An 11,381-nucleotide genomic window follows, 5' to 3' on the forward strand; every position below is an offset into this window, starting at 1 on the left:
GATTTAAGTTATTCCTAAGGGCCCTTTCACACTAGCGGACCGTATGTCCGCATTTTCATCTGTCCGTTTGCGGATGAAAACTGGACATACATGGGTCCCTATGTGATTACGGGTGTCAGCGGATAGACATCCGCTGACACCCGTAATTTTTCCGCCTCCGCAAAGATCCGCATTTGCAGACGGAAGAAATCCTATTTTTCTTCCGTCTGCCGGATCGGATCGGATGAACACGGACATAGGGTCCGTGTTCGTCCGATCCCCCATAGGGGAGAGCGGAGGAAACACAGGGCGGTCCCTGCACAGTGTGTGGGACCGCCCTGTCAGTTGCCAGCTCAGCGGGGATTTTACGGAGGATCCCCACTGAGCAAAGCGGACACACGGAGCGGTTCATTACTGATCCGCTCCGTGTGAAAGGGCCCTAAGAATTACAGGCCTACAATATAAAACACCAAATTTCCATGCAAAATAATGGTACTGCTTTCAGCACCAAAAATCTGAAATGATCATACCACCAGTGAGGTTAAGGGGGAAAATCCTTCCGGTCCTTAATTAGTTAAATCGTTTTTATATTGAGTGTTTCTGTCTGCTTGCTCCGAATAAAGCCATTAAAGCATTGTGGATTGAGAGAGTACAGCTTAGTTTTTAGTCTGATGTTGAAATATTGATATTTTTACTATGCAATATGAGTTTCTATGAGATTTGAGGTTGTCAGTAAAAACTGTTCTCCATCAGTATATTTTTCTAATTTTGTTTGTAAAAGGGTTAGTGTGTGGGCGATAGGGGAACCCTGATCAAGGCAAAACTTGCTTCAAATTCATATGCCAGATCTTTTACCTGACATATGTTTTTACTTCATTTAAAAAAAAAAAAAAAAATCAAGGATTAAATCAAAGGGTCTGCCTATTCTCTTGAGAAAAAAAATGTTGGTGGTATGTCCCAGGAATCAACATTTGCATAAAAAAAAAAAAAAAAAGTGTTAACATCTGTTTTGTAAAATGAGTTTCTTGTTAGACCAATGCCTCACATCTGAAAAAAAAATATTTTGCTTTAAATCAAAATCCGGGATATAGAATCTTTAATAATATTGGCTACTGTTAACCAGTTGAAGACAAGGCATTTTCTGGCACTTTTTGTTTATATATGAATGTAAGTTTTACTATCCATAGGCAACATTTTAAAAGCCTTTACAGGTTATCACTTTAGTTGTACAGTGCTAGAATTACTGCCCACGATTTTACGTTTGTCGTGATACCTCACATGTGTGGAAAGATCATGGTATGCATGCGTTCAGGACCGACGAACGCCTTTGGCTTTGCGTGATAGCATGGGGAGGGGGGGACAACACTTTTATTTTATTTTAATTATTCATTTATACAATCTATTTTTTATTTTTGCACTGTCTCTTAAATTTATTTTTATTTTTTTATTATTGCTGTCACAAAGAATGGTGCCTATAAGACCCCAGATCCCTCCTTTGCACTTAAAAGCATTCAAAACTCCAAGATCGTCTTTAGGACGCCAGTAATCATGTCATGACATCACTTCCAGGTCACTATAGCTGAGCCCCGATCAAAGCTGATACTGGCTTTGTTCGGAATTCTCTCCAGCCGGCGTGCGAGCCAGCTGGTCGTTCGGGTCTCATGGTGGGACGGGAGAGTCTGGGTGAGCCAAGGAAGGTGGCGGGAGGGGGGGTCATCTCGCACTGCTTGTAATAACAGTTGAGCAGCTGCTTAGCCGCATCGGTTGTTATTACAAGAAAGCCGACCATTGGTTCTAAAAAAACTTGAAGTCAAATGACGTACAGGTATGTGATTTGGTGGCAAGTGGTTAATAATTAAAGAAAAAAAAGTGTAGCCTTTTAAACTAAAACAATTGAGTACCAGTCTGTACTACATGCTACTTACTCATTCAAAATGCCCCCCCCCCCCCCTGTCAGTAGACCCCACAACAACTCTTATGTGGGTCTGGTATGGATTGTGGAGGGATCAAATCTTTTTTTTTTTTTAAGTGGGGTAAAACAATTTTTTACACTATCCCTGTAGGATGCTGTAACATTTAAGAGCAGTGGTAAGGCTACAACGTTTCACTTCCTGCTTCAGCCCAAGTTTCAGCTCGGCCATTTCGTTTGGCTGTTTGAACAAGCAGAATTCAGTCCAAACCTGGGTTTGGATCCCTAATCCTGAATTACTCATCCAGATAATAAATTCCTGGCCCATAAAACTGCTGCTTATAAAGTGATAACGTGATACATCTATCATGTACATCTAGTTACTGCCACAGGGACCTCACCCAAATTCATAAAATTGCAAATACCTAAAGATATGGGCCAAACGCCCCCATGTTCGATTTGCAGCAGAACCCCCGAACAGAGGGAAATGTTCTAAATGGAAAAGTCCATTGAAGGAAAAATCAAAAGTGCCAATTTTGAAGGCTTATATGCAATAATTTGGCCATAAAAGGGGTATGGGGGTCCAGGTACTGCCCTGGGGGACATGTATTAATGCAAAACATTTTTTTTTTTTAACAATAGTTTTTTCAGGAGAAGTTATTTTAATTATGCCTAAAGTGCAACAATAAAAATTAAAAATTCCTTTAAATATAGTGCCTGGGGGGTCACTTAATGTGCCTGTAAAGTTGCGCATCTGTAGCATGCATAAAACATGCTGCAGCAAAAATGAAATTTCTAAAGAAAAAAAACAAGTCAAATTCCATTTAAAATGACTCATGGTTGCAATTGCCGAAATTGCAGACGGGGGGCTTATTGGAATATAGTAGCCCCCTTTAGCAAGGGGGCCCCCAGATCCCACCCTCCCAATGTGAATGAGTTCAGGGTACCCCTACCCATTCACCAAAAAAGTGTACGAATAATAAAAACAAGAGACAAGTTTTTGAATCCTTTATTAATAAATTAAAACATGATGTCCCTCGAAGTCAATCACGCCACCCGCCGACCCAAAAAAATAAAAATATACACTCCAACTTCTGGGACGGCCTCCCTCCGAATGCCTCCTCTGCATTTTTACATTTCTTATATAGGTATGGGGCAGGGCCACCTGGCTACGGTGGCACTGCCCTCTTATGTTGTCACGGACCAGAGCATTCTGGGCCTGTGATGCCACAAGGGGCGCAAAATGCACTGTGCAGCATTCAGTGCATTGCAGGGTATTCATTGGGGCGTACACCCGGGAAACACCTGTTAAACACCCTGAAAATGTGGGTATTCAGTGAAAAGCTGAACAGGCTAATGTTTGGCCCAAACTCATGCTCAGGCCGAACTGTTCGTCAATCCCTAATGTACACTACTGTGCAAACGTTTTAGGCAGGTGTGAAAATGAAGAAAAACAGGTGTATAGGCGCTGCAACCTTCCTACATAAAAGCTCCCGCTGGGGGCTCAGACCTTAAAGCGGTGTTTCACCCTGCAGAACAACTTTTTAGCATAAAATTCAGCATAGTAGCGCGAGCTACAGTATGCCTGTCTTAATTTTTTTATCCCCGTACTCACTGTTATATCGTACATAGAAGATTCCGACTGCCCGCGGGGAATGGGCGTTCCTTTCAAGAGGGAGGGTGATTGACGGCCGGCTCTGGCACGTCACGCTCCCCGAAGACAGCCAGAGTAGGTCTCGGCTCTTCACGGCGCCTGCGCACAGACTATGCGCAGGCGCCGTGAAGAGCCAAGCCTATTTCGGCTATTTCCGGAGAAGCGTGACGCGCCAGAGCGGGCCGTCAATCACCTTCCGTCTGGATTGGAACGCCCATTCCCCGTGGGCAGTTGGAATCTTCTATGTACGATTACACTGTGAGTATGGGGATAAAAAAATTAAGACAGGCATACTGTAGCTCGCGCTACTATGCCGAATTTTATGCTAGACGGAAAAAAAAAAATGTTTTATTTTTATAGGGTGAACCCCCGCTTTAAGGCTGCTGACACCTCCAACCTACCAGAATAAGGAAAGGGATGGTCGGCACTCAGGATGACATCCAAAATGGTATTTCTTTATTAAATACATGTACAAAGCTTTAAAACCCCTATGCGTTTCGGATGCTAGTCCGTAGTTATGACTGATAAAAAACAAAATAAGTAACACCTAAATAGTATATACAAAGCTACCATGATTAACCAACCCAGGTAAATTAAAAATGCAAAAGTAAAAAACCTTTATATTATTTTGTAAACCTATGAAAAGCCTGGCATATAAAAAGCAATCCACAATAAGTTACACAATTAGTATTATCTCAAAACAGAACATCATTATGTCAGTGGGTGCTTCATAAAGATGACACTACCTGGACAAAAATAAATAAATAAATAAATAAAATAAAAATAAAAGCACAACAAAAAAAGCTAGGCATATGAAAAGTGACCCACAGTAGCACGTGTGGTTTATAAGCCCAACATGATGTGCAATGAAACACATCATAGAAAATGTAGACATAGGAAAAGCCAGGCATATAAAAAAGCAACCCACAATAACATGAACGGTTCATATGATTTCAAAACAGGACATAGTTACATTGGTGGGGGCTACATAAAGATGATACTGCCTGAACACTAAATTGATAAAAATAATTGAATTTAACACATTCATCGTGCTCACACTTTCACATCACTTACGCACTGTCCCCATATTAACATCACTCTTGTACTCACTCCCAGTACTCACATTTCCTCACACCCCACCCTCCCCTCCCTTCACTTCCCTTTTCCTTCATTCACCACACACCCCCACGGTTCAATACATCACTACACTACAGGGTCACTCATGCCACATTACTACACACCATATCCTCATTGAATATTTAATTTGGTTATTTTTGGTTTGTTGTTTTTCTCCCTATTTGTTTGCATACACTCCCTCACCCAACTCCACATTCCCCAGCACACACTCGCACCATGCACTCCAATCACTCCCTCTAATGGCACCCAAACACACTCTCACATCATTTCATCATAACCAACTTAGCACAACTATATTTATCTCACCACCATTTCTATCATGCATCCTAATTTCATTCTCTCCCCCCCCCCCCTCCCCCATTTCCAACACAAATTATATCATAGACACATATTATGATTTTATCCTTGTCCAGCATCATTACCAATATTATGACATTATCATAGGACATATATACATGCAGAAGCATACATTGGAGATTGCTCTGTCCGTTCACGTATAACCCCTGAATTTAATTTGTGCATTGTGTAATACACTATATAACGATATCCCTGGTAATTCGCTGCAGGTGTGGACCACCTATCCTTGCACGTCCCTAGGGGGTTCCCCAAGGTGTGACTCCTTGCGAGCCACGCATGAAATAGTGACGCTCCTCCTCGGAATGCTGAGTGACCAGGAAACTCATAGGATCATTTGACGCCATTTAGAGGAATTCTTGCTAGGAGAGCTTTTCCAATACACTTCTCATTGGTAACTATGTGCCATGTACTTTTTATAAAACTATTTAACAATTACTTTTCAAAACCTGAAATGCCAAATGTAAATCTTTTTACAGCAAACCAATCCTTTGAAGAAGACCTAGATTGTACAGGTCGAAACGTGTCAGTGAATATATACAAACAGACATTCTGATATGCAATGCTGTGTATAATTTTGTGTTTGCATTTTTTGTATTTGGAACGGTATTATTTTCCGACCAGAGCTCATATTTTAATTGCCACGAATACAGTATATGTCTATTTTCAATAAAGTATCAATTTTTAACCAATTTATTATTAGTAATCATTAACCTTGCTACCGAAAAAAAACACTGGGGGAACTAAGTCCGTCTTTAACCACTTAAGCCCTGGACCTTTGGCTGGCCAAAGACCAGAGCACTTTTTGCGATTCAGCACTGCGTCAGTTTAACTGACAATTGCGCAGTCGTGCGACGTTCGACAAATTTTACGTTCTTTTTTTCCCACAAACAGAGATTTCATTTGGTGGTATTTGGTCACCTCTGCGTTTTTTGTTTTTTGTGCTATAAACAAAAATAGAGCAACAATTTTGAAAAAAAAGCAATATTTTTTACTTTTTGCTATAATAAATATCCCCCAAAATATATATATTTATTTTTTTACTCAGTTTAGGACGGTACGTATTAGTCTACATATTTTTGAGAAAAAAAAAATCGCAATAAGCGTTTATTGATTGGTTTGCGCAAAAGTTATAGCGTCTACAAAATAAGGGATAGTTTTATGGCATTTATGGCATTTTTATTAATAATATTTTTTTTTACCAGTAATGGGGGCGATCAGCGATTTTTATCATCTTTATCGTATTACGGACACTTTTGACACATAAAAACGAACTGATTACTGTAAAAATGACACTGGCAGTGAAGGGGTTAACCAGTAGGGGGCGGTGAAGGGGTTAAATGTGTCTTAGGGAGTGCTTCTAACTGTAGGGGGGTGGGCTATGTGTGACACCACACTGATCACCTCTCCCAATTATAGGGAGCTGTGATCAGTGTCCTGTCACTACGAAGAATGGGGAAATGCTTGTTTACATCAGCATTTCCATATTCTTCCTCTCTGTGAGACGATTGCGGGTATCAAGACCTCAAGTCTGACTCATGGAGCTCGAGGTGGGCGCGCGCCCACAATGACGCATCTTAAAGGGGACGTACAGGTACGTCCATCTTCCCAGCCGTGCCATTGTGCCAACGTAGTCGTGCACCGGTCTTTAAGCAGTTAACCCCACCTTTGCCAAAGGACCATTCATCCAAACCTTCTACCAGGTTGTCTATGCTGACATACACCGCCTGTGCCAACACAATCTCCACACTCCTAACTCACTGTCCAAGCTTTCTCGCTCTGAGCGCACTGACCTTAATGACCTTAACAAAAACTCCAATTTAATCATCAACATGGTGAATAAAGGTGGTGGCCTAGTAGTTTAAAAGACGTCTGACTATCATTAAGATTACTTTCTGACACTAACACTTATGCCAAATTATCCAAAGATCCCTCCCTACCTTTATCATAGAAGCACATGAATTAATAGATATGGCTTCCACAGATGGAATAATAGATAAATCCATAAAAGCTTTCCTTAAACATCAATTCTACCACAGACCTTACTTTTACCACTTGCCCAAAATTCATAAAGATCCTACAAACCCACGTGGTAGACCTATAGTGGCTGCCATGAAAAGCATCACAAGCTATTTTATCATATATATTGATAATTTCCTACAGAGATTATCTCAAAGTTTACCTTCATACATCAAATCAGCATACATCTTTTACAAACTTTAAAACATTACACCTGGGAACCATCTTACATATGGCTTTCCCTAGATGTAGTCTAACTATATACCTCTATACCACATGAGGTAGGCCTGAGAGTTTTATTACAATTCCTTAATGACGACCCTATGCTGAACACCAGTCAAGCCCAATTCATCTTGGAAGCCACAAAGTTCTGCTTGACGCATAACTACTTTGAATCCAGTGGTGATTTATACCTACAGACCCATGGCACAGCCATAGGAGCTAACTTTGCCCCAAGCTATGCCAATCTCACCATGGGTCTGTGGGAGAATCGCTACATCTGGCATAACAATCCCTTTTCCTCACACTTGACATTTTATGGCCAATATATCGATGATGTCTTGATCATTTGGGATGGTCCTAAATCTCTAATCCCACAATTCGTAGCCCACTGTAATACCAACTATATGGGTTTATATTCACTTCAGTCGGTGATGATAAATCTCTAGCTTTCCTTGACCTGACAATTAGTCACGATCAAGGGATCATACCTTCCCAAAATTACACCAAATCAACTGCAGACAACTCTTATCTACATTACCACAGTTGTCACCACCCTTGTTGGATCAATAACATCCCCAAAAGCCAATACTGTGGCCTCAAACACAACTGTACTAGAGATGAAGATTATGTTACACATGGTCAACATCTTAATCAAAAATTCCTAGAGAAAGGTTACCCACCCTCATAGATGAAGCCTTTATGTATTGCACACAACAAAGCAATACCACAGATAGACAAAATAATACAAATTTCTCATCCATACAGCCATTGAGATTCACAACAAATTTTCACACTAAATTTAGAAATATTGGGCCAGATCCACAACCAGCGGGCGCAACTTAAATGTTCCGATTTAAGTTACACCGCTGCAAAATTTCTACCTAAGTGCCCGATCCACAAAGCACTTACCTAGAAATTTGCAGCGGTGTAACTTAAATCTGTCCGGCGCAAGGCGTGCCCAATCTAATGGGGCGAGTCCCATTTAAATTAGGCGCGCTCCCGCGCCGGACGTACTGCGCATGCTCCCAACACTATTTTCCCGACGTGCTTTGCGTTACGTTACGTTGCGCCGAGTTTTGTGAATCGCGACGGGTAAAAAAGAGATGCGGCGCGAAAAAAAAAATGAAAAAATTTTTTTTACAGCGACGCGGGAAAGAAGGGTATACTTTTACATGGTGTACTAAGTTTACACTTTGTAAAAGCAGCCCTAATTTTGCGACGGCAAACTAACACTTACAGAGAAATAACGAAGGGAAAAAGCTTTGTGGATCTCCGTAAGTGCTAATTTGCATACCCGACGCTGGATTTCGACGAGAAATGCCCCCAGCGGCGGGCGCGGTACTGCATCCTAAGACCTGACAGTGTAAGTCCATTACACATGTCGGATCTTAGGGATATCTATGCGTAACTGATTCTATGAATCAGCCGCATAGATAGAAACAGGGATACAACGGCGTATCAGCAGATACGCCTGCGTATCCCTTTTGTGGATCTGGTCCATTGAATGCATATTCCAAAAGCATAGGTCCATTCTACAAGAGGACCCACACCTTAAATCCACTATCTCAGCCCGACCCCTCATCTCTAAGAGCCCTTTCACACTGGAAACGCCTATAGCGGAGCGGTAAAATAGCGGTAAAACACCGCTATTTTACCACGATTTTTCCGATTTTTTTCCGCTATTTTACTGCGTTTTTACAGCATTTTCAATTCATTTCAATGGAGAGGGGCGTTTTTGGAGCTTTTTTTTCAGCACTCAAAAGCTGCTCCAAAGATGCTGCTTGCAGGACTTTTCTCAACGCTCCTCCAGCGCAACGCCTCAGTGTGAAAGGCTCCATTGAGATGCATGGGGAGCGTTTTATGAGCGTTTTAATAGCGCTATTTTTACAGCAAAAATGGGTCAAAAACACCGCAAAAACGCACCAGTGTGAAAGAGCTCTTACAGATGAGCCAGGAACCTACAAAATGAAATTCCACCTAGCAGATTAAAACCAACTTCTTCCTCCACCAGTGCCCCCCTGAAGTTTTTCAATATTCAAGGCATGTATCATGTATCCCCACGTGGTGATTGTCCTGTTTGGTGATTGGAGCACATACTCTGGCTACATCTGATCTGGCCATCCTACACTAGCTATTTTTTCTATCAAACCAGGAGTTTGCAGCGCTGCTGCAGGACTATTGACAAGCTCTGTGCGGGCTGTTTTAATTATTCTGCTTTTACAATGTATCAATGTCGTAAGTCTCAGTGCCTGACTTGCTCACATGTCACCCATAGACAAAAATAATTCCAGTCTAAGGGCCAAAAATATCCCATATGCGACTTTTACACTTTATCATCATAGTTCGTAGTGTATTGCATATCCGGTCCATGTGGCCTACAATATGTAGGTCGCACAATCTGTACTCTCTGTAAAAGGTTTGGGGAACACAGGTGAACTAGTGGATGCCAGGTCTGACAAACATGGGGCCAGATTCAGGTACCTGCGCCGCGGTGTAACGTATCCCGTTTACGTTACACCGCCGCAAGTTTTCAGCATAAGTGCCTGATTCACAAAGCACTTACCTGTAAACTTGCGGCGGTGTATCGTAAAGACGTCCAGCGCAAGCCCGCCTAATTCAAATGGGGCATGTACCATTTAAATTAGGCGCGCTCCCATGCCGAACATTCTGCGCATGCTCCGTTTGTCAATTTACCAACGTGCTTTGCGCAAAATTACGGCGCCCCGGTACTTCGGCCGTACTTATGCCGAGAAAAAAAATTAAAATTTGACGCGGGAACGACGGCCATACTTTAACATGGCTTGTGTAAAGTTAAGCAATGAAAAAAATTGCTAAACTTTGCGACAGGAAAAACCGACGTTACGCACGCGAGTAGCTTCGTGGATCGCCGTAACTGCTAATTTGCATACCCGATGCTGGAAAACGACGCAAACTCCACCCAGCGGCGGCCGAAGTATTGCAGCCTAAGATCCGACGGTGTAAGTCAATTACACCTGTCGGATCTTAGGGCTATCTATGCGTAACTGATTCTATGAATCAGCCAGCATAGTTAGGACGGGTGGATCACAGAGATACGATGGTGTATCAGGAGATACGCCGTTGTATCTCTTCTGTGAATCTGGCCCCTAGTGTCCCCAAACATTTACTCATTTACCACGAACACTCTTCACTTGATTGTTTATTGTTTCCAATCATAATTGTAAAACCTTGTTTCATTCGCAAACATCCAGAATACAATCTGAATTTCTATTACCTTGATGGCATCTAACTGCTTAACCTTGTATATACTATTTATATGTTACCTATTTTGTTTTTTATCAGCCATGACTAATGACTAATGTCTGAAATGCATTAGCTGTTTTACAGCTTTGTACATGTATTTAATAAAGAAATTCCATTTGGATGTCTCCCTGAGTGCCGACCATCCCTTTCCTTATTCTGGTGAAAATTAAGAATGCTTTCAGATATAGAAGTGTTAATAGTTTATTTTTATCAATTACCAAAATGTAAAGTGAATGAACAGAAAAGATTTTCAAATCAAATCAATGTTTGGTATGACCACCCTTTGCCTTTATCTATCGCTACCCCCTCAGGAGCCGCTGGTTAGATTTGGGATCTGCGTATTTAAGTTACCTCCTTGATGTGTCTAGGGGTAATGATGGTGATGAGAGCAGTAACGGAATGTCCAGACTGTTGGTTGACGTTTTCAATGCTTTATTTCTTGCCCAACATGACCAACAGTCAACTTGAGGTAGACAGTGTAGAATGGTGAAAAGAGAATAAACTTCACAGATTCACGCTATGGATAGAGGAAGCAGTCCTGCCTCCAATAACTTCACTTGTCACCTCACGTCATGGAGTTGGTAAAGTGCCCCGGGTCAGAGCCCTCTCACAGGCCTGGCAGCCAGAGCGTCACTTAGAACTTTTTGGGGAGGAACGGTCTCTGCCACAGACCCTGATCTATTGGATTTTCTGGATTGGTAAGGGACTCCTGCCACAGGCCCAATGTATCAAGAGCGTGAATAGTAGAGTGAATCCTCCCCGTTAATGATCAGCCTGAATCTCCCTCAGGTAGACTTCTTGTCCTTGAGTCACCGACTGACAGTT

This window comes from Rana temporaria, chromosome 3, assembly GCF_905171775.1.
Source record: "Rana temporaria chromosome 3, aRanTem1.1, whole genome shotgun sequence".
NCBI classification, from domain to species: Eukaryota; Metazoa; Chordata; class Amphibia; order Anura; family Ranidae; genus Rana; species Rana temporaria.